The sequence below is a fragment of the Geospiza fortis genome, unplaced genomic scaffold, assembly GCF_000277835.1.
Source record: "Geospiza fortis unplaced genomic scaffold, GeoFor_1.0 scaffold186, whole genome shotgun sequence".
Lineage (NCBI taxonomy): Eukaryota > Metazoa > Chordata > Aves > Passeriformes > Thraupidae > Geospiza > Geospiza fortis.
Window position 1 is genome coordinate 3759619 of NW_005054331.1, and position 23179 is coordinate 3782797.

Below are 23179 nucleotides of genomic sequence, written 5' to 3' on the forward strand. Positions count from 1 at the left end.
ATAGAAAATTAAAATCGCTGCCCACCTGTAACTCAAACCATCAAAAGCCTCAGATGTTGAGCTGGCCCTGCCATCCTGTAGTACAGGAGAAAATACCTGGCAATATACACATTGCCAAGTTGTTTATTACTGAATCAGATTGCATCCATACATATTCTAAGCAATCTGTTACTAGGTGCTGATTTATTTAATAACTTAATGGACTTTGAATAGTTTCCAGAAAAGAATGCTGGACCTCAAGGTCATGTTGTTATTTTGTTCAAATGAAGCAACAATAGCTGAAAAAACTCTCATGAATCCTCAGCCAAGGTAGGAAAAAATAATTCTGCATTGTGGCAGACCTTGAAATCAGATCAAAGAGCAACTGTGAAGCATCCTCTTTTGAACTGCAAGAGTAGATGAAAAGAATCATTTACCCTTATGCTCTTAAAGTAAGATTAGATCTACAGCTTGGAGAGACCGGTTCAGAAACAATCATAATCAACAAATCTTTCACAAGATGTAAACTGTTTAGTATACAATAGATCTTTGAACTGGATGATCTTTGGAGATTTATTCTGTCATACCTTCAGTCCTGTAATTTTGCATCATCAAAGTGAAACTGAAATACCCAGTTTTAGCATTAGCTAAATGTAAACTGATCTTCTATTTCTGCAGACTGTTTTGCATTAAAATATGCCAAAATATCTTGCAGAGTTCATTAAGTGGCATTCTTTTTTGCAGGAGAGGAAGGGCAAATGATTCTCAGAAAACTGCAATGGCCCCCCCCAGAAGTCCTGGAAGAGCCCTCAGGATGCTCTGTGGACGGGGGGCTGTGGTGATTGCAGACCACCAGCCCCTCTTCGGGGTATAAAGCCAAGACCTGAGGAGTGTGTTTCTTCTGATGAAGCAGACTTGTGGCTGTGAGACTGCATGCAAGATGAAGTTTGTTATACCTCCCAAAGGCATACTTTGGAGTCCTCTTGGGTCTACAGTGGCATCCTCTTGCCGCCTCAGGCAGCTGATGTTCCCCCAAGCACCTCCCTCTCAGTCATGGGGGTGGTGGATTGTGAGAGTGGAGAAGCCCACTGGAGATTAATTTGCCACATGCACTTTGGCACAGGGATGCCCCACACTGAAGGACCAAGCTGGGCAGTTGGGCAGGCACTGGAGGCAGGTGGCAGGCATGGTGGGTGCATGGCACTCTGTGCCCAGGGCTGGTGGTGTCAGCACAAACACCCACACAGATCAACTTTCTCTGTAACTGGCTGAGCAATGCAGGCTCAGCAGGTGGCAGGGCCTGGGTAGGGTCTTCAGTAACCAAGATCTGAGTATCAGACAAAATCCAGGGCCCAGATAGATTGTAATTCTGTGGTTTTTCCAGTGTTTACTGGAAAAAACACTGGAAAACCACAGAATTGGGCTCAAAACTCAATGCCTCTTGCTGCTGGTTAAGGAGATGCATCTGAACTCTTTAGTCACACAGCCTTGATATTGGAGGTCTCAACATGGATCTGAAGAGACCACAGTTACAATTGTCATAAATACGTAATACAATCCCACTGCTAAATCTAGAGAATGGCACTGCATTTCCCCATAAGAACTTCTGCTTTATTCTGTGCTACTGGATAATATTTTGAAAAAGAATAAAACAAATATTTGCTAATCTTTTCAGTTTCAAGGGCAAAACTGTACAGTTACAGTTCACTCATGCTCTAGCTCTTCTGAAAAGGGGATGGTTACAGTGAATCTGATTCGTTTCTGGTCTCTTTATACATAACATACAAGTTTCTCAGTCTGTGCATCCTTATTGTTGTGTCAAATAAATGTGATTTTGTTATTTTCATAAAGTTCAAAAATCATGAATTTACAAGCTCATAGCAATTTCAAATAAAATATGTATTCACATCTCTGAATATTGTCATTTGTCCTTAAAAACAAGTCTAGCAAGTGCCTATAAGCAACATGGTGAGCCCAGGTGAGCTACACATTTGGCAAGAGCTTGAGGAAGTGAATTTTTCTGAAAGTCAAAATGCAGCACCTGAACTGACTGCAGCAGATACAGGCAAAACTGCCTGCTCCATGAGTTTTCCTAGTATTCCAGCTTCATTTCAAAGCCTCCAAAGTCTTAGAAAACACTCCTGGCCAGCTGAAGGCACTGGTGTCTTCTGGCAGCCTACATGCAGATCTGCACTCTATTTCCCCCTTTAAGCATGTTAAACCTGACAGGGATCTACCTGTCTGCCAGCTGCAGTGTTCACAGAAAAGTTGATGCAGAGAGCCTGTCTCCTGAAGGTCCACAAGGAGCCTGCCTATAAGAACACCATGAGCCCTTGTCCCTTGTAAGGGCCTGATCTGAAACCACATTAGAGATGGCAGAACAAACTGCTCTGTTTCACTGCTGTGGGTCTTTGAGTAGCCAAGGTTTTGCTGTAATTACATATCTGCACAGAGTGTGTACTCTATCCATCTATACAAAGTACAATATTGTATTACAGTGTTACATCACAGACTAATTTTGGTACAAAACAGCATCCCTTAATCTGAGGGAAGGCAATAACTCTCAGAACAGGTAAAGCAGAAGGACTCATATGTTGTACCTTGCGTGGAGATCTTGCTGATTTATCCATTTCCAACTAAATTCATCTAATCATTTAGAAGCAGTCAAGTTAGGATTTGAGAGCAGCTCTAGAGCCCACTGAAGTCATCAGGTACTTCATGGCTTTCTGGAAGCTTTGGATTCAGAGTGCAACAGCTGTTCAAAACCTAAACCCGAGAAAACAGAATGTACAAAAACAAATGGGGCTGATCGCAACTGCAGATGCAGAGCTTATGGCAGCTTGGTCTACCTGTACTCAGAGAATCTAGGGTACAGGACATGATAGCTTGGTTTCTGCAAGGAGATGGGGCTTATGTGTCCATTTCAGGGAGCCCAGCTCCTAGTAAGATTTCCCTCATTAACAATTATTTTTCTTTTTCTCTTGCAGCACATGTTGGAAGGATGCAATGGAGCAGAATGCTAAAAGCTCAACTATCCAAAGCTCTCCATCCTAATGCACTCCTCTAGAGCATAGCAGGGCTTTGAAGAAAGACAAAACCAGGTGATGAGCATTCAAGTGGCAGAATTTACTGCAGAACCCTGAATAACAAACTGCAAGACAATGCATTATATTATGTTTTAGACTCTATGCCACTTCCAGCTCACAAGCTGAGGGCCTCCCAGATTCACACATTGATCCTGCAGCAGGATCCATACAAGCATGAAGGCTGACATAACACTAATTACCCATGCCCATTAATGGAACCTCTTTTCCTGCACAGCTTGTAGCATCCACAATAATGTTCCAGGGGATGCACCAAGAGGTGTAACTGAAATAAAATGCCCTCAACATGAGAAGCACAGATAACACATCATTCTCTGTGCTGCATGTTTAATCCCTTTGTGCAAATTCTTGTACATTTGTGCACCTTCAAGGTAAAAAGTATGATAAAATCAGCCCTATTCCTTTTATGATACAGATAGAATTTTCCAAAATCTAATCCTCTGTTAAAAATGTGAAGACAATACAGAGGCTGCAAATGCATTAAAAAGTAAACGGTATAAAATTAAGCCGAGTTTTTTACTGCTGCTGCAATTAGAAACAGATCAGAGTCTGGGTGTCACAAACTACAATGCTTTGGCAGATGCAAAAAGGCATTGCATGGATTTCAGTCTCCTCACCTCACACAAAGCTGAGAGATTTTCTAATACAGAGAAATAAACCAACACCCACATACACATACAGTGAGATCTTGTACCCAAGTGTAAGCAAGCCTTCGAGGCTGGCACTCAGATATGCTGGAGGCAAGTAACAGTCAGCTCATCTTCATACCTGGCCATGCATACCAAGGAGAGGGCTGGAAAACTACTGTGTTATTCTTTTACACCTGAAACCATACTTAGATGCCAGGGAATGTTAAAACAAACAACTGTGATAAAAGGCTTCTCTTTCTGATGGAAGAAAAAATAGGAAGAAAGAGAAAAGATAGAAGAAAACCACTAGAATACCCCATGGAATATTGTGCCTTCCCAGCAATATTAGTCTTCCTACAACTACGAGCCTTCCTGAATATAGGAGATTGTACAGCCACAGGAAATCTCTCCTCAGTAGCAAACCAAAAACTACTTTCTCTACTTGTGTTATCCTGAACACTCTACATGTTTTCTTTCATATAGGAAAACTTGGCATTAAAGAATCTGGCAGAAATCTTTGAAAAGCTTCTTTCCTTGACTCTCAATTTCAGCAACATAATGCTAAAGGTAGGAAATACTTTATAAAATAACCTTCTGTCTCCATAAAACGTGTTTATAAAAAAAACAAAAGCCACACCAATAACTGCTGTCTCAAAAATACATAAAACAAATTTACAGTCTTAAAATTATAAGTCAAATGAGACTTCAAAACAAAGCTATAATAATTACTCCATTATTATCACACTTCTAATGAGAATATACTAATTTTTGGAAGTCAACTTTTTTTCCTAAAATTTAAACCCCTTTCTTTCAAAGAATTGGAGAAGTAAAACCATTCCATTCATGTAATAACGCAATGTGAGAGTGCATAAATGCAAATGTGCTGCTGAGCATGATCAGCACTATACACCTGAGAGTCACAGAGTCCTGTTTAGCTGAGTAAGGCTTCCTGGTTGAGGGAGCTCTGGCATCCAGCCCATGCAATCAGCACACCAGCTTGTCACAGCAGGCTATACATGGTCAGGGACCTGTTTAGATATTTCAGAAGTTTTTTATGATTTACCATATGTGTCTAAAGTCACTTCAATCTGGACTGAAATTACCAGAAACTGCTATAAATGCTGTAGTTATTTTATTTCCCAAACACATATAATTTTGGTATCTAGTAGTTTGTGTCACACCAATAAGCCCATCATGCACTGGAGTGTGAATACACTGTTGAAAGTGTTGATGCTGTTGAAAGGTTATATCAAGGGCACAGAGAAACAAGATTAAGTTCCATGTCAGTGAGTTCTCTCATTTTTGTATAACACATACAGTCACTGTTAGATGAAAAAAAAAAAGCTTTATTACAATGAAAGGGAAATATCAACTAAACAGAAATAATGTCAAGCAGAAGTGTAAATCGTAGGCAGGTCTGACAAACCAATACCATGTATTAAAGTTGCTATGGATGCCCTGAGGCAGAGCAGCACAGTTTTCTCAAGTGTTATGAAAATAGACAATTGAAGGTACATTGTAAATTTGTTCCAAACTGTGCTCACCTTCAGCTGGCGTTCAGCATGGTGCTGGCACTGAACCTGTGGCCAGCAAAGCTGCACCCATCTGTTCCCAAGAAGAACCTGGCCCAAGTCTGAGTTCAGCCATTCAGAAGTAAACACTGCAGTACTCCTTGAATCATGGAAGCAGTGATGGGAAGAGTTTCACATGATCTTCCAAGGCAGCTCATCACCTGCATTTTTGGACTCTTCTATCACTGTATTTTCAGTTTTCAGGTTTGTCATCTTACATTGGCTGTAATTTCCATACTTTTGACTAGATTTAGTTAGCCTAGCTCCCTATGAAAATCAGATTTCCAGGATCAGTCTTTTTATATATATCTAATAAACTCCTAATGCTGATTTCAGGCCAATCAGACAGATACTGCAGATATGAAATATGATGGGCTCAAATATGATGTGTATTTTGTAAAACCAGAGTGAAGGATAACAAGGTTTTGATTTTGTTGGCCAATTAAATTAAATGAGGCAGCCTGCACGTAGCTGTGGAAATATTTGACAGAACAAAGGCTGTAAGAAAAAGTATGGGAACTGTATAGGATACATGGTAAAACCAGAAAATATTCGTTTAATTTCATTTTTAAAAGCGTATGAATGAAAAGGCTCGAGACCATAGGAAACTGAGTTTCCAAAGCATTCTCTGTAGCCACAGGCCTTAACATACATGCCTTTGTGAACAAGATAAATTTCTAGCAACAGTTATATTTAAGCTAATATTAATGATGTGATTTTCATTACTAAGCTTTATGGTCTTCTATAATAAATGGGATTGCTGCTAGAGGGAATTTAACAGCCACGCTGGGCTGGCCATCTCTGTGCAATGCTCAATAAAGACGCTGCATAGTGTCTGTTTGCCTAAAAGAAAGCAGAACAGTCTGGATATGTATAAGCTAGTCCAACAGAGAGAGTCAAAACTTAATGGCTCCTGGCTGATTTTAACCCCATTGCAATCAGGGGTGGGCTAACACTGGGGATGGTGGTGGTGATGGTTGTGTGAACTGCACTGAGCAGCAGAGCAGTAACAGCTGAACATCAGTCCCAGCTGCATCCCTGGGTCACTTCTCATTCCAGCTCAAATAGTAATTTCCACAAGAAATGGACTTCTCTTTCAGCAGGGCAGCAAAGAAACCCATATTTCTTAATACCACTTCTGGGAATTCTGCATTGCAGTTGTTGGAAGAAACTGCTAGTTTTATACCTAAAATTTAATTAAAGCATCTCCAGGATTTTTTCTCCTGTAATTTAGTGACATTTCTCTCACAGGCTAACCAGAATTATTTGCAAACTGTTATGGCTACTGCAGACAAGAGAGGTCACCAAGCTGCAGCAGTAGCTGTAATTAACACAGGAGCATACGTCAATACGTAATTGACTTCAGAAGGAATTCAGAGCAGCCACACAACCAAGCAGCTCTGACAAGCTTTTGGCATCCAAACAGCAGCTACTCCTGCCACAAGCTGGAACAAGAGCAGGAAGAGACCGAGAGGACCAGTTTTTTCTGCAAGGATTTTTCTAAGATCATCTTCCCTGGATGCATGGTCGCATCAGATCCATGAAACCTACCCTGCTCAGGGATCCTCAGTTTATGTGAGCAACAGTGGTGGCAGAATTTCAAAGCTCTTAACCAGTCAGCAATTATTTACCATGGCTTGAATGACAGGACAGCAGAACTAGCTATGATGAATATGGGCTGCAGCTACCAAGATGTTAGATTGTGCCATTGGGTCAGAATGCAACATCTCAGCACAAACAGGAGCCTTAGGCAGTCATACAAGGAATCTGGGAGGAATGGGCTTGAAGGAAGATTTCTTTTGCCTGTGAGAGCAATGTGCTGAGTAGTTGTACAGAAGGAACAGCTACAGCTCTTGTTTGAGAAGCAAGCTAATAATCACATTTTTTTCTCTGTAATTATTCCTGATAGTGAAAGGTATAGCCCAACACCACCCCCCCCCCCCCCCCGATCAGAAACACAGACAGTGACCATTTAAGAAAGTTAGAGAGCCCAGCCAGATGCATGTGGTGTTTTGCAAGGGCGGGACACATCCCTATTCTAAAATGAACCATAAGGTGGCACTGCTTTAAAACATTGCCTGAGATGATTTTCCCTGACATTTTCTATGCTCTACAAAACCCCAGAGTTCCCGCTTTTAATTTAAGTGAATCAAGTCATCCTACAGAAACTGCAGCAGTGAGAGTGTACATCATTGGCATTTGTACTTTCACATGTATTATTTTCTCAGAAATTGCTATGCTTTGTTCTGAAAACCAAAATGTCTCAGATACTTTCGTTCAAGCACTGCAACGGCCATTGCAAAATTTATGGTTTTGTGTGTAACAGCCAGACCTGTCTTCTCTTTACCTCTGACACGTAAGACCATAAAGATTCTGCTCTTTCTCTGTGCATGGCAACAGCCAACAAAGACACTTCTGACAAGTTATTTTCTAGTTCACATCTAATGTGCAGGACAAGCTGTCAGATAAATGCAGTCTTTGCAAGTGGAGTTGCAGAAAGTTCCTAATGGTTATGGTAAAATGAACTACAGAGATACCCTGTGTCTATTGATTTGCTGCTATATTAGACCTGGCCACCATTTTAAATGAATGGTGAAAGGGATATAAAGCCACCTATAAAAAGGAGACTATGTCAGTCTGAGAGAATAGTAGGAGTGTGATGTGTGATTCTTAACAAACTTCCTGAATGCAAAAATACGGACCCTCCTGAATCTCCAAATCCCATGGGCACAGAGAACCAGCTGCTGGTTTTGTGCCAGGGTACAGTACCAGTTTTACATAGCACAAGAAAAAGAAATGGGTCAGAAAATAAATGCTCACTGACTGCAGAACCTTCTGTTGGGTTGTCCTGTCAGAGCCCAACTGATCTGAAAATAACAAGGCCATGAGTTCAGGTCCCCCTTGATCTTCTGTATCCAGCCAGTCTCCTGCCCTGCAAAGAACTCCTCAGCTTTCAGGCAGTCCTTTGCTGTGAACAATGCAAGGTCTTTAAACCACTGTTATTTTTTGCAGTCTCTACCACAAAGTATGGCTCACCCACCTCCAGCTACCACAAGCTATGCAGAAGAACACATTAGGAAGAGATAGCAGAACTACCTGAGCTTAGCCTTAGATATTTTCTTTCTTCCACGTACTTTTGATGTAGCTTTGCATCCCAGTAGTGACCTTGCACTGGCACCCTTTCAACCAATGGACCAAAGTGTTCAAAAAGCCAGCGAGGTGATGGACAGGCCACAGACCCTGTTCCAAGTTAACTGCATGGCAGAATGATAAACCAGCATCAGACTACAGCTGACTTCAGGATGTGCAATTGCCAGGAACTGACCCAGGCTGTGTGTTGACAGACAAACAACATCTATTCATTGATGCATCTCTTTGGAGTCATATATTCACTCTGCCCATGGAGCAGAAGACACACTCAATACACAGTCTGGCAGAATGCAAAGCAGTTAAATGAAACAGCCGGAGAGACACCACATCTGTCCACGCATGTCTACATGAGGATGTTCTCACTTTCTATTACCTTACTTGCATTTCAAATGGGAGAATAGACTATTTCATGCCAAGAATGTAAACGCAGATCCCACCAGAGTACAATGACTCAGATGATTTTGAGCTGATCCCTACCATTCTGGCAAGGTAATGGGAAGTTTATTTCAACCGCAGCTGGCTGAAAAACCTTCCATGGTTTTAAAAACCAAAAGACAACAATAGTGGGAGACAGGAGGATGGATGAACTTGTGAATATCAGCATTCAGAGTTAATAAAATTCTACCAGTAAAGTTCATATGATGAGTTTTAGTCTAGTTTTTTTTTTTTCCTATTTTGATCATCCAAGACAGTCTTTAGTTCAAATATCACCATAGGAGCAGTAATTAATTCAAATGAAGTGGGATTTTCTCTAAATGAGCAAGAAAAACATTTCAAAACATTCTGAGCTCCAAACCTTAACAAAAAAAAAGATATTTATCTTTAAAACTTTAAAATATAACTTTTAGAGAAAGCAAGATTTATTTTTTTTTTTTAAGTCTGCAAGTACACTATGGAATGGCGCACTGGCTCTCTTTAAGAAGTAGGCTACCAAATTCTCCTCTTCTGTCCCCAGTCATAGCTAACTGAATACTACCAATGGCAGGGAGAAGCTCTTGGACCTACTTGATCTTTTTGAGTTGGATACTAACAACAGTTACCAAACTGGAGCCCGAACATTAAATACTATTAAATCCAATACAGAAGCACTTTGATTATACCAGCTTTGTGTCATCCCAGATGAGGTCATGACTTTTAATGCTCATCATATTGAATAGTCCTGCCATATTCAGAAAGCTTGATTATCAAAATTATCCTTTGTTCTTTGTGTCTCATGGATAAGGTAAGTTTATACATTTCATACAAAACAGGTTTTGTACCTCATTAAACAGATCTGTCTGTATTTCCACAATGTAATTCCCGAACAGAATCTGTGCAGTTTACATGCTCATGGCTGGATAGCACGATTATGGTAACTATACAGTAAACTGGGCTTTAGGTCAGAAACTTCTAGAAAACCACAAATCCAGTGGTAGGGATCCAGCTTTGGAAGCAGATTCATTTTCTGTGCTCCAAACAGGCATGCAAAATGGCACCATTTATTCAAGCTGTTTAGCTGAACAACATTTTACTCATGTCTAACTTACACTGAGCACTAATCATCACCTGTTTTTAGCAAGAGGAAAAGTCCAGAAGGCAAATCATACACAGCTCAATTGGCTTAAACTAGTGCTACAAAAATGTGACATGCAGATGCTAATTCTCAGTCTGTTGTAGCAATGCAGGATACTTAAACAGAGTAAGTTCAGCATGTGAGTTGACATACCTCCTTTTCTAGATACTGGTGAGGACTACACAGAAGTTCTCAATATGAATTCAATCCCATGTGTTTACCCCAAACACAGAAGTACACAACAGTACTTGTGAGGCAATAGACTCACTGTAAGACACACAACCAAAGTCTGAGGGATAACCAAACATTTTCCTCATTGACCAGCCCATCTTCTTGGGAAGCACCCACAGAGAGCACAGGAAGGTTCACAACTGCCAAAGCGTCCCAGAGTCTTCTTCCTGGGTAGCAGCCTGTACCACTGGCTAACAGAAAATTCTCAAATATAGCATTAGTGAAAGCTGAGGCATCATCTGCCCCTTTGTTTTCAGGAACTGTATCCAGGGGAAGACAGTGGATACATTAATCTAGTCCTGCGCTTCGAGTCATTTTTGTCCCTCATTCACACCTCATTATCTGAAGAGCATTCTAGCAGCATAAGATAGCTACGAGAGACCTGTACCCAAGTCCTATTCACAAGGCAGTGCCATGCAGAGGTGATGGCTCTGAGGGGCCTTGCAGGAAAGACGTGGCAAAGTGGGATGCAGTGAAAGAGAGGGGGAAGAAAACATCTCTGATAGCTGCCTCACCCACTGACTGCAGAGAACATGGAGCAGCAGTGAAAGCCAGAGAAGGGGACCAGAGAGTAAGCCATAAAGGAATTGGAAACAGCTACACAAACTTCACATAGCAGGAGATGGGGACTAGAGTTAAAGAAGCCAGTCACAGAGCCTGGAGGTAATTTTGAAAGGGTGCACCATTGTTGGATGCACCCCAAGAGGACAGCAGTATGACTGAAGGTGGGAGGCAGCGTTTGTGGGAGCACCTCCTTTGGAAGGAGAGTAGAAAGGGAAATGCCCACAGAAATAGTTATTGTGAAGCTACCTAAGGTACAGGAAAAATGCTCTTTGTAGCTTCTGAAACAATGTTACTGTGAGCAAATTAACCTGATCAGCCTTTGAACAAACTGAGGTGTCAGACTGTACAGTTCAGAGAAATTGAGTAGAAACGTGCATCGGAATCAGCAGGGATCCAGCTAGTGAGTTTTATGCCATTTAAAATGCCTCAGAAGGGTTGTTTCATGGATATTTCAATATGCAGATAATTAATTTGATCAGAAATGTAATTATCTGTGTCCTAGTTCTTCAGTATACCTAAGTATTTGTCTTACGAGATACTACTCCACATGAATCTCTAGATTTATGCTATATAAATACACACATAAAAGTCTTGAATTAAATACATACATAAAAGTCTTGAATTATGTTCACTGAAAGCTGATCACAAAACATTAGCGCTACCAGTAAAATAAATACCTTATAGTGTTTGCATTAGTAATCCTGACTAGGTTTTCATTTTTACCTTAGCTTTTCACTCATGAAAGAAGATCCTCTGCCCCCAAAAATAAAGTTATTTTATACAGCTAGAACTAGTTTACAGACTTCACTTGAAAAACTTAATTCATATCCTGATTTCTACCCTTTAGTGGTCAATGTATTTCCACACATGCACTGCTCAAAACCATCAATCCACCTGTGGGAGGGCAGTTTCCATAGGGGTGCCTGGTTGAAGTGGAGTTTAGCTCTTGGCAGGATTAAGCCCTATGAAGCAGAAGTAGCTTGTAACACAGGGGAGGTCAGAGTACAGTAATTCTCTACATGAGGCTGCAGATTATATCTCATGTGGCAGGTTGCCAAGGAGCTGCTAGGAGCGGAGAACAAACACAGATGGGAGGAGGTAGATGCACCAAGGGTAGAATTACACTGAAATGGCATTGGCTGTGAAGTGTGACAATAACAAGCAGTAGGAGAGGACAAAGACCAGGACCTACAATGACCATGAAAGGATGCTCCAGCAGAACTAGCAGAAGAGTCCCTGAAGGTCCCATCAATGCTTTGTGCAATGGCTGAATTTTCCCACCATAGCTCTGTCAGGCATCCTCAGCCCCTCACCCTCCTTCAGCTACTCTCTCCTCCCAGCTATCACCCAGAGACCCAAGGCACACCCCTCATGTGTTCTGAAGGCGCTGTCTCCTTCCCTCTCCTCCATCCTTCTTTTCAAACTGAGTTATGGGGAAGGAGAACTCACATGAGAAAAGTCTGAAATTGCTAAACAAGCTATAAAAAAAAAACCCTTAGTAAGCTCAGTGATAGATACAAAAATTTCACAGCTTTTCCCTGCAGAATCATTCAGCTATTTCAAAGCTGCACTTGTTTCCCAAGCACTAGCTAAGGAACATCTCTTTGTTCAGGAGAGCACTGATGCATGTGCCTACACAAGTGTGTGCTTTTACAACACAGCAACTTAGAAAGGCAATTTCCAGTTGTCTAGGATAAGACAGTCATTTAAAACTATAGGTTTTCCCCTTGGTTTCTCTGGCAATCTTTGCACAAGAAAATTTTCTCTCTTGCCTTCCCATGTACTATAGTGATAATACATATTTACATCACTTCATGGTGGTGTCATGAGGCTTCGTTAATGCTTATAAGAACTCTGAAGATGGGAAGTCCTACAAGCTTTAAGTTCTATCAAGGCAAGGACTTTTTAATGCACACTCAGCCATGTGGTACCTCTCCTGTTCCATCGCCCTCATTAGCATCTCTAAAGCTGTTTGCCAAAATCGGTCCTGTGGAGGAGCAGGACTGCTGTACAGGCCCAGGGGACTGAACCATTCCAATGAGTAAGGTTAACAGTGCTGATCTCAAGCACAGCAAAAATACTAAGAACACACACATACTTTAAAAATTCCTATAGATGCAGTGCCAAGTAAGAGAATGTGCTTATGAAATCAAAATGGACCCCAGAAGCAAGAAACAAGTGAACTGACTGGGGAAACTATTACTTTTTCTTCATTTGATTCAACGCCATGACTCCCTCTGATTCAGTGATTTGTGTCTTCCACTTAAATTGTATTCTGTCTAAATATAGTTATCACAGAGAACAGAAAACACAGCCTGAACACCTGAGCACTTGTTACAGGCAGGATATTCTGGAGGTGGTGGATCAGCACACCAGAACCAGCATTCAAAAACCTCCTCCACTGTGCTCAGCATTGCTGAGAATAATGACCCCAGCACTTGGTTCATCAGGCAGCTCCTCTTCCTCTCCCCTGTCCCACTTCACCCATGGAAACCTGGTCCACATACAGTCCCTGGACCTAGAGCTGGAAACAGGAGCTCTCTGGTTGACTTATCAGGCACAGATAGTCTTTTTTTCATCTGTCCCCACAGTCTGACAGTGATCCCACATTCTCATCCACATTCACTGAGGAACCACAAGTGGGAAACCAGAGCAGGCAGGGCAGGTTCCAATAAACTCAAGCCACCAGCTCTCAAGGACACATGAAGTGAGGCACAGCTACCCCCCACGCAAACAGCCATGGGTTTGTCCCCTGGGATCTACTCTGGCTCCACCAGCTGTGCACCAAGGAGGCACAAGCACCCTCTGCAAGTGCTAACAACCTGTGTTACTACAGCAGCATTCTTATAGCACTGTTTCCTATGCCCAGCTTGTCAAAGCACCAGCTTGCCCTCTCTTGACAGCAGTTCTAAAACTGTATACCCATCCCTGAGAGGCTCTAGCAGAACAATGTCATAGGGGATCCATAATTCAACATCAAGCAGTGCAAAAGCAGGTCAGGACACATGCTGGCACTGCCTCAAGCCCACCTGGGGTCAGGATAACTGCAGTGTCAGGGACAAGGTTCAACCTGACTGCAGCTGCCCAGGACTCCTGCAGGCAGCTGCTCCCCCTCTGTGCATGGGTCAGCAGCAGGAGTTGCACTTCTGCACTCTCTGCCTTGCACTGCTGGATAATGAGGCCCAGGGAAAAAAGGGATTTTAGGCAGCAATGAGGAATTTCTAAGCTTTTAAGAGCTAGCAAAAAGAATATGGCCACTCGTAAGTCTGAATGCTAGTTTGCCACAGGAGAATTTATATGATTTCTGCAATTCTAGGAAACTTCTTTAATGAAAACATTCTGTCACCACCTGTCAGGAATAAATTTAGGCAAAGAAAACAAGACAATATTGAACTAGAAGGCAGGATCTTGCAAAACATGAGAGCTGATTCACCCCTTCCCATTCCTCCCCCCCATCCTACTCCAGGCACCATGCCGAGAATACATTAACTTATCTTGCCTGAGGATTTACATTAGATTACTATCCACTACCAGGGACTTCAGATTCCTTTATTCTCCACCAATGCTGTATTGCTGTAAGAGAGTACTGAATAAAAGTAACTTCACCTTTTTTTTCAGTTATTCAATTTCTGTAGTCTGGCAGCAGAGGCTCCAAGTACAAAAGTCTTGACTCAGTCCCACCCCTAGAACTGGTATGCCAGTGTATTAGGATACAAATCTGTTATTTTTGTCTCAACATGCATGAATTACCCGAGTATTATATATGTAGATACACATTCTTGCTTGCTAAATCTGCACTCCTACTTTTTAGAGTCTGAAAACAGTAGTTGAAACAAGTCACCTATTGTAGGACTCAGTTAAAAACTACTCTTGGATTAAAAAAACCTCTTGAATCACACATTAAAAGAATGAATGATAAATAACTACCAGAACAGAAAGGCTTCTATTATCACCCAAGGCTAGGGATATTTTATTCTTCACACCCTCAACTCATTCTACACAGTTTCTGCAATGACAACACTCAGGATTGAAGCCTAGAAAGCTCTCTGGCTACACTTTTCCCAGTAATTAAAAAAATTGAAATTTATTCATGTAATATAACACCACCCTTCAGAAGGACCCTTTCCCTGCTCCTTTCTCTCATTCATTTATTCTCGTGCTCAGCTGCCTCCTGTGCAGGTGTTCTGCAAGCCACAGAAGCACAGTTTGCCCAGACAAGTAGTTGACGTGGCAGCTGTGAGTGGCACTGAAAGCCTTGACAACCAGCCCGGCTTTCAACATCAGAGAAGGGAACAGAAAAAAGATCATCGAATCGAACCTTTGACTAAACATCTCCATGCCAACTCAACTGTATCACTAGTGCTACGTCCAGTCACTTGTTGAACACCTCCAGGGATGGCAGCTCCACCACTTCCCTGGGCAGTCTATTCCAGTACTTGACAACATTTTCAATGAAGAAATTCTTCACAATATCCAACCTGAACCTCCTCTGGGGCAGCTTGAGGCTCTGTCTTCCCGTCCTGTCACTGGCGGCGTGGGAGAAGAGGCTGACCCCCACCTGGCTACAGGCTCCTTTAGATGGCTGTAGAGGGTGATGAGGTTCTGTCTGAGCCTCCTTTTCTCCAGGCCCAACATCCCCAGCTCCCTCAGCCACTCCTCACACAACTCACTCTCACTCTCCTGAGCTTTCCCCAGCTCTGCTGCCTTCTCTGGGCACTTCAGCCCCTTGCAGTGAGGGGCCCAGAACTGGACACAGGATTTGAGGTGTGCCCTCGCCAATGCTCAGTACAGAGGGACAATCACTGCCCTGGTCCTGCTGGCCACACTATTTGTGAAACGGGCTCTAAGTCTCAGGAAGATCCAAACAGACAATCTCAGTGGTAAAAAAGCAATGGAAAGTATCTCTTCAGGCTTAAACAAAAAAAGCAAGCAAAAAGATTTTTAAAATCCCCTTTCTTTTTGAGCAAATCAATATTTATCATACATCCATTCACACTCATTAACTCAAGTAGGCCAGTACCAAAGGTCTGCCATCAGGGGATACATCTTTTTACACAGTTAATGGAGTTTTAATTAATTGTGTTACCTGAAAGTACATCTTGACAAAAAGTAAGATAATTGAAATGCATTAAAAAGTGTGTTTATTCATCTGTCCAGAAATAAGCTGGAAAAGACAATGAGAACACGTAACAAAATGTTTTTCAGAATACCTGAAAAGAATGGAGAACTACGAGGAGACTTGCAAATTAGACTAGTGGTACAAATAATTGTATGCTAGCAAACGCCAAGACGAACAATAATAAAACAAACAAACAAACCACAACAGCAAGAAAACTCCAAACCCAAAAATCTAACTAATTTACAAATAAAAAGTAGAATATCTGAATCAAACTATCAAGCATTAATACTATATTGCTGCAAGGCAAAATTTATTTATATTTCTTCCGGAAAATATTTTGATTTCCCATAAAGAATAAAGAGATTTAAGCTTGCCCTTTTTTTTTCTTCAAATAGAGGTTAATTTTTCATTGTAATACTAATATTTTTCTCAGAAATATATTTTTTGGATTTTGTTTGGGGTTTTTTTGGTTTTTTTGTTGTTGTTTTTTTTGTTGTTGTTGTTTTGTTTTTTTAATAGAAACCTAATTTTCTATTTCAAAATGGTTTTGATAAGAATAATATGGCCTAGTGAAGCATTTTCTTTTATGATGGTTTCTGGCATTCAAGGTCAAGTTCAACTACATTAAATACAATGCCTTAAGATCAATTGCTCAGAAGCAGGAAAACAGTGACCAGAGAGCCAGTGTCCTGATTTTAAAGGTCCTGAAGCCTCACGAGATCTGTCCAGATATGCACATATGTTGGAGCATGGCAGAAAAGGGGAGCTTTAGCCATTTTTTACCTTACAACTAGAGACTATCAAAGCCTTTTGGAAGTTTTACTTACTCTTCAGTCAGCTTATCTCTCCCCTTTATTTCCCATGACTATTTTTTCTCATATATGTTTCTTAAAGTTAAGATTTAATTGTCTTGTCAGTAGGACAGTGTTTCAGCAGTGGAGAACATATAGAGGAAAAGATGTTAACTGGCTCTTCTCTGTGTCTTTTGCGCTAGAAAGTGCTTTGTCTTTACCTCAGAACAAGAGGAAATGGAAATGTTCAGCCTGGCACAGGCAAGCTTTCGACAAACATGCAACCAGCCATCCTGACCTACCCCTGCCCTGAAGGGCTATCTTGAACAAAAGAAATTACTTTAATCAAATCTTTAGGGTTTAGTTCAGTGAAGTCAACCTGTTTAAGACATCTTAGCCTTCCTTCATTTCTTTTCTCATAACTGCAATCTCAAATTATGCACATATTCTGTGAGAACACATACACTCATAAAACTTTTCTCAGGTGACATGCTTAATCCAGGGTATGACTAACAGGTTCCATATCTCACAAGCAAGCTCAGCAGAAAACAAAGCTCAGTTCTGTGTTGCTAGATGGTAAAGAACATAGTGGCTCATATTAAATCCATGCCTGTATCTTGGCTGGAACAGTGGCCAACAGTGGATAGATATCTTGGGAAGACTCCCATGACTAGAATAACCATGGAACGCTGCTCCCCAGGATACTTCCCAGCTGCTGGAGATCTGCAGGTCAAGGGGGTTTTGAGCCAGCAGTGTCCACTTTATCCTCAGGGGCATATTCTGTGTGAATTTGAATCCATGGAAACTCGTGCTCCCCCCAACACCCAGTGGCCAGGAATCTCACAGGTAAATGCAGAGCCCGTTCCTCTGCTCTGAACATGAGGGGCCTGATGGTTTCATTTGATGGCCCCAGTTCTTTTGCCGACACAGGTTGAACAAGCAGTCACTTTCTATTCTTCCTCTCCATGTCAATTTATGCCTTGCTCTCCTCTCTGCTTATCAACAGAGGTGGCAGATAAAAATGTAAGACAGTTGAAACCACATCAGTCATTTACATGCCATTTTAGAAAGTGAACCCAGGGACTTTGATACATAAACCCCACTGACTTTCCATTTCATTTTGATTCCTTATTGCCCACCCTTAAAGAAATTTACTGTAGAATCTTAAGAAAATAAATCTTAGGACAGGTTTTAAGTAGATGGTGGATATATCTCAGATATCCCATTGACATTTCTTTATACCACAATGACACTTCCAACTTAAGACCTCAAAAACTGCAGAAAAATTCACCCTATCTTTTAAACATCCTATTTTACATTGGTGAGTAGAATTATATATCCTTCCATCATCTATTGTCTGCCACAGCACACACCACTGCTGAGCCTGAAGTCTCAGCCTCATTGCCTTGGTCCCCCTTATACCCTTGCTACTTTCAAGTCTTCAAGCACTGGAAAATGTTGACCCCATTTTGATCTGGTTTTGCATCATAGACACTGCTGGAAGAGATGAATCCTGCTGCTAATCACTTGCATCACAATAAAAAAATCACAGCAGAAGCAGTGATGGGAAAGATAAACTCCTTTGCAAAGGGGAGAGCTTGAGGTAAAGGAAATCCTCTCTAGTCATTCAAAACTGATACTGATCTCCCACTGAAGTCCTCATGCACATCATGAGATCTTTTAGGCACTTAACATCTGCAGGCACCTAAATTCACCGCAAATTCACTAAAATCCACCTAAATTCATGCCTGTCACAGCATGCCCAGCTGTAGAAGAAATCTCTGTCTGTCTGTCTTGCTTCTCCCAAAGGGGAGAGGCCCCTGTTTGAACAGCCACTCTGCTGAGTTTGGAGCCAGGATTTATTCAGTGCTCCCTCATGCCAGGGTGGCCTGTGCCTTAGCCAGTTAAATTGACTGCATGTTAACTCAGCTAAATCTAATGCTTAAGTAAGTTATCTGTTGTCATGGATTTAACTGCTAACACATTTCATATTCCCTGAGGGTAGTCAAAATAGTAGAGCCTCTAAAATAGCTGAAAAGGAAAATCTCTGTATTACCTCAACCCTGAAATTTAGTCTTTGACTGACAGTATTATGTACTATTTGAAGGCAATTTCTGAGCAGATAAATATTACAAAAGGGCAAGTTTCTTTCCCAGCAGAGCCACAGTGCCATGCTCCCTCATTAGCACAAATTGTCCCAGTTTTTGCCCAACAAGTTGTAAATGACAACGACAACTTGCTAAAAATAAAGCTTTCATTCTGCTCAAATACCTGATGAATAAATTTTATAGCAAGCACTGTTCTGTACCTGGCAAGATATATTTGTCCCTCCTCAATACATTATGAATTAAACAGAACATTAAATAGACTGAGACTGTTTCCTTTCCCTCCCCATAAGTACTAAGAGTAGTTATAGATTATTGAGTATCAGAGACCAAACCCACCTAAGAGTATTAAATGAGAGATAATAAAAACAGAAGTAGCACACAATTTCATCTTCATTACAGACTTTGTTTAGCCCAGCCTGGATTTTCAGTATATTCTGCTCATACTAATTTCTCCTTTTTGTTGTTCCTAAGTACTAATTTCTTGGTGATGTATTTGATTTTCATTAATTTCTAAGTGTAGGTACATCTTTCCTGAAGAAATAACACAGGCAGTATTTGACATGTAAATTTGTTTACCCTAGTGCAAATGAACAAGAGAGATAATATAAGCAGACATAAGCAAGAATTTATATGTAATATGCACTTCAGTGACCTGGTGACAGACTGCTGAGACTGAATAAATTAACTCCTAATATGGTCCATTAAGACAGGTAGGTCATCTGGCAAGAGAAACTGAGAGGAACAAATCCAAACAGACAAGATTGTTGAGGTCTGGAGAACTGCCTTTCCATCTGTTACCTGGAAATGTAGCCTGTCCTCTCTGTCACCACATTCCTGCAGTATCTAACAGACAGCTTGTCTCCATTAACCACAATGCCAGTCTACTGTATTGGAATGACCAGGAAGGAGGAGGTATGCAAAAACAGGAAAACAACCTAAGGGATTTTCCTCCTGTTTATATATGCATCAGCATTTTCTTACTAATAAGAAACTAAGTGAAAAGAGGGGCATATGGAAGAAAAAGAATCAGATCATTCATGTGGAATGAAATCAAATGTCAGCCTCAGCTGACATTAGTTACACATCCAGCTGCAGCACATACATATTACACAACAGGGTTCATACAAGCTTGTTATCATTCTATTGCAAGAGTTCCTTATTGTTGTCGCCCTAGTGCAAGAGTTTCATACCTCCTTGATGTTTCTCAAGGGCAGCTCCTCTAAGCACCAACTCTTCCTTCTTCTCACAGTAGCCAACTGACTCCAGTTCACCCTGAACCAACCAATCCACTCTTTTATAACACCCTTCTTATTGGCTACAGCTGTGGCCTGTTAAAGTCAGGCCAGCTCCTAATCTTTAGTAATTAGCCCAGCTGCAACTCTTTAGGGGTAAGATTACTTTCTATACTACCTTTATTTTCTTATATTCTATCTCCCTACACAAGCAAGAAAGTATTTGGACATGTCTGTGCTATCTATGTAATTTCTAACTATTCTGAACAGCTTGAAGAGCAAGAGAAGCAGGGGTGCCCAGGATGATCTGTACACACAGCGATCACATTCCTGAAGTCTGAAAAAAGAGTGTAGAGACAAGGAAAGGGGGGGACTGTGTCTGGAATGATCAAACTCCTATAAAGCATCTCAAATATGGTGTCAGGATAATTAGTAATCAATAACCTTGCTAGTACTCCAAGGATTTTAGAAAGTGCTCCCTCTGTGAAGAACAGGTGGGACACAAGTAGCTGGAGGAGCCAGAAGGGGTGGTAAGCAGAGGCAGGCACTTGGTAAGAACTGTTGAGCTAAGCTCCAGGCCCAGCAGAGAAAGCTGAAAGCAGCAGGCTAGCAGAGCATTGCTACTGCCCATCCTTCCCTGTCCGTGGTGCTCCACTGCAAACAGAGCCAGATTTCACTTAGCCTGGACCGCTCCGCTGTCCTCCACAACTCTGGCAGAGACCTGAGGAACACATGGAGGGTTCTCTGCCTCAGATGTCCTTCTGGACCCAGGAGTAAAAGTGCAGAGGGTGCTGCACAGTGCATGCTGTGTCACTCCTGAAGCCCCAGCACTGCCAGCCTCTGCACAGCACTGCTGGCCTCTGTCACCAGCGCCTGGAGGACTCCCTCCCACTCCAGTGACTGAAGCACAGGGAGCAGCAGGCTCCTCAGGGAGATCAGCACACCCGGGAGCCAAGGGCTCAGCCTAGGGAAAGCCCACCCCAGAGACACCAACGTTTCACTGATTCCACCCATCTTCACAGAGCCATTTTCTCTGTGTTACACTTGAAATTCACTACATGTCAAACAGAAAAGGAAAGGACATTATTTCATGTCTCCAGCCACAAACCCCAGGGTTTTGTTATGTTAATGAGGCACCCAAAACAACTCATTTACTTATTGCTCCTTTATGAGCACAGATGGCTTTGGAAAACATGAACCAAATGGAAAGTATAGATTTAACACAAAGTTTTTGACCCATACTAAATGCCATGCAAGAGCTTGAGCTTTCCAACTCAGTAGCCCAGCTTTTATTTATTTACTTACTTACTTACTTTTGAAGCAATCACTGAAATATTAACTGCATTTAGGGACTGCAAAACAGAGGGGTCTCAAATGTTAGGCTTCCTCTTGCTGGCCATAAAATCACATGATGGGGGAAAAATAGAAAAACAAAGGTTTCTCTATGTTTTATGTTCCCTTTCTGACAGATATAAAAGCAAAAAAAGAGGATGTTAAGATGGAAATTGTAGAAAACCCTCTGGAACAGCAGAGAATAAAGAGGAGACAAAGCAGTCAACACTGAAGTTTCAAAGTCCATCCTAGAGAGCCATGACATGAAATTAATTTTACTGTTGGTTCCCCACACTGACTACTGTTTTTCCAAGACATGCTAAGGACTATGAACTCAGTGGGGAAGGCTGCCCAGTGGGATAACTAAAGTAGAGTCAGAGCACTCCTGATTCAAAGTGAGAGCTGTAATTTCCTTTTACTTCTTGCTCCATTTGTCTAAAAGGAGATTTCCTTTCTCAGATGATTTGTTATGCAGCCTTCATTAGCACTAAGATGTTGCCTAAAAATTAGGAAGTACAAATTTTATCACTTTAAGCTAAAGTTAGCTTAATGTCTCTTGGCAGTGCTCTAGTTGTGTACAGGAGAGGAATTTAGCACAAGTGGCTCATAATTCACATGGAGGTCAGTCTGTGATGGACAGCTCATACACATGCAGCACACAACAGGATGACAGCATAAACCAACCCTCAAAGCCCAATTCAGCCCTTGAGCAGCCACAGAATAAAGTAAGAAAAAGAAACAAGGCTCAAATACCTTGTATCCACAAATCCCAAGGTAATTTCACCCTTTGATAAATCCTTAATATAAAATCTTGACCACCACCTGTGCATTTCCTCTCCTTGTAGCAAAGGACTATGATGGGCAGTGGAAGAAGATAAAATTCAAATAAAGCATTTGTTCCACATTATTCACTATGAAAGGATAGAATTATTCAGCTTTCTCTTAACCAGCTTGTCCAAACCATACAACAAACACACAATAATTAACACTAAGTGTAAAATACTGCTATTTTGTAAAAGGGATTAGCAATATCAGGCTTAGGGAGTCCAGCTAAGCGAAGGGTTCCTCCCAAAACAAAGAGAAATCATCTTGCTTATCTGTGTTCCCTCGGCACTGCCAAACCAAGCATAGCCTTTGCAACCTGGATCTGTGGCTGAGCACAGCTGAAGAGGATCCCAGGCTCCAACCACCTCATTCATCAGGAACTGATGGAAGAGATTTCCTACATCTTTTAACATGAATTTTGAGAGATGTCCTACTACTCCAGCTGTCTGAGCTCGGGCACACTTAGGCTAATGGGCCTAAGGATGTAACAAAATTTGGAAAGGTCACAAAAAATGGGAGCAAGACAGGAACAACAGCGGGACAAGAAGCCTGGGCAGTTGCGTGATTCACTCTTTTGATAACGTGCCTTCTACACTGGCACTATCCTGCTACAGCCTGTTTCAGGATGCAGCCCAAGTCTACCTAGACGGGGAGCTTGCCTTTTTGGAAGGAGCAGTGAGAACTGTGACTGGAGCTAGATGTCAGGGGAAGGATCCCTACTGACTTTAATAGTCTTTGGTTTCAGTTCCGACGTGGGGTCTGGTTAGGTACCACGCTCTCCTCGGCTAAGAGCTTCAGGTTATTTTTCTACACCTTTTAGCAGTGCCTTGGGCAGTCATGAGAGCCTTGCGTTCGCCTGCACACAGCACCGCCAGCGCCGCTGCCTAGTGCGGATGGAGAGCTCTTCCCTTCGCCCAAGTCTATCCGCGCCCGAGATCTCGCAGCCAAGGGATCCTCTGCGGCCGTGTCGGGAACAATAGCAGCAGGGGAAG

General features: G+C 41.8%; 1 protein-coding gene across 1 annotated transcript in view; it reads right to left on the reverse strand.

Moving 5' to 3' along the window:
• The window catches only part of TMCC3 (transmembrane and coiled-coil domain family 3), a 132248-nt gene that overhangs the window by 105879 nt on the left and 3190 nt on the right, over window positions 1-23179 (reverse strand). The window lies entirely within an intron of this gene.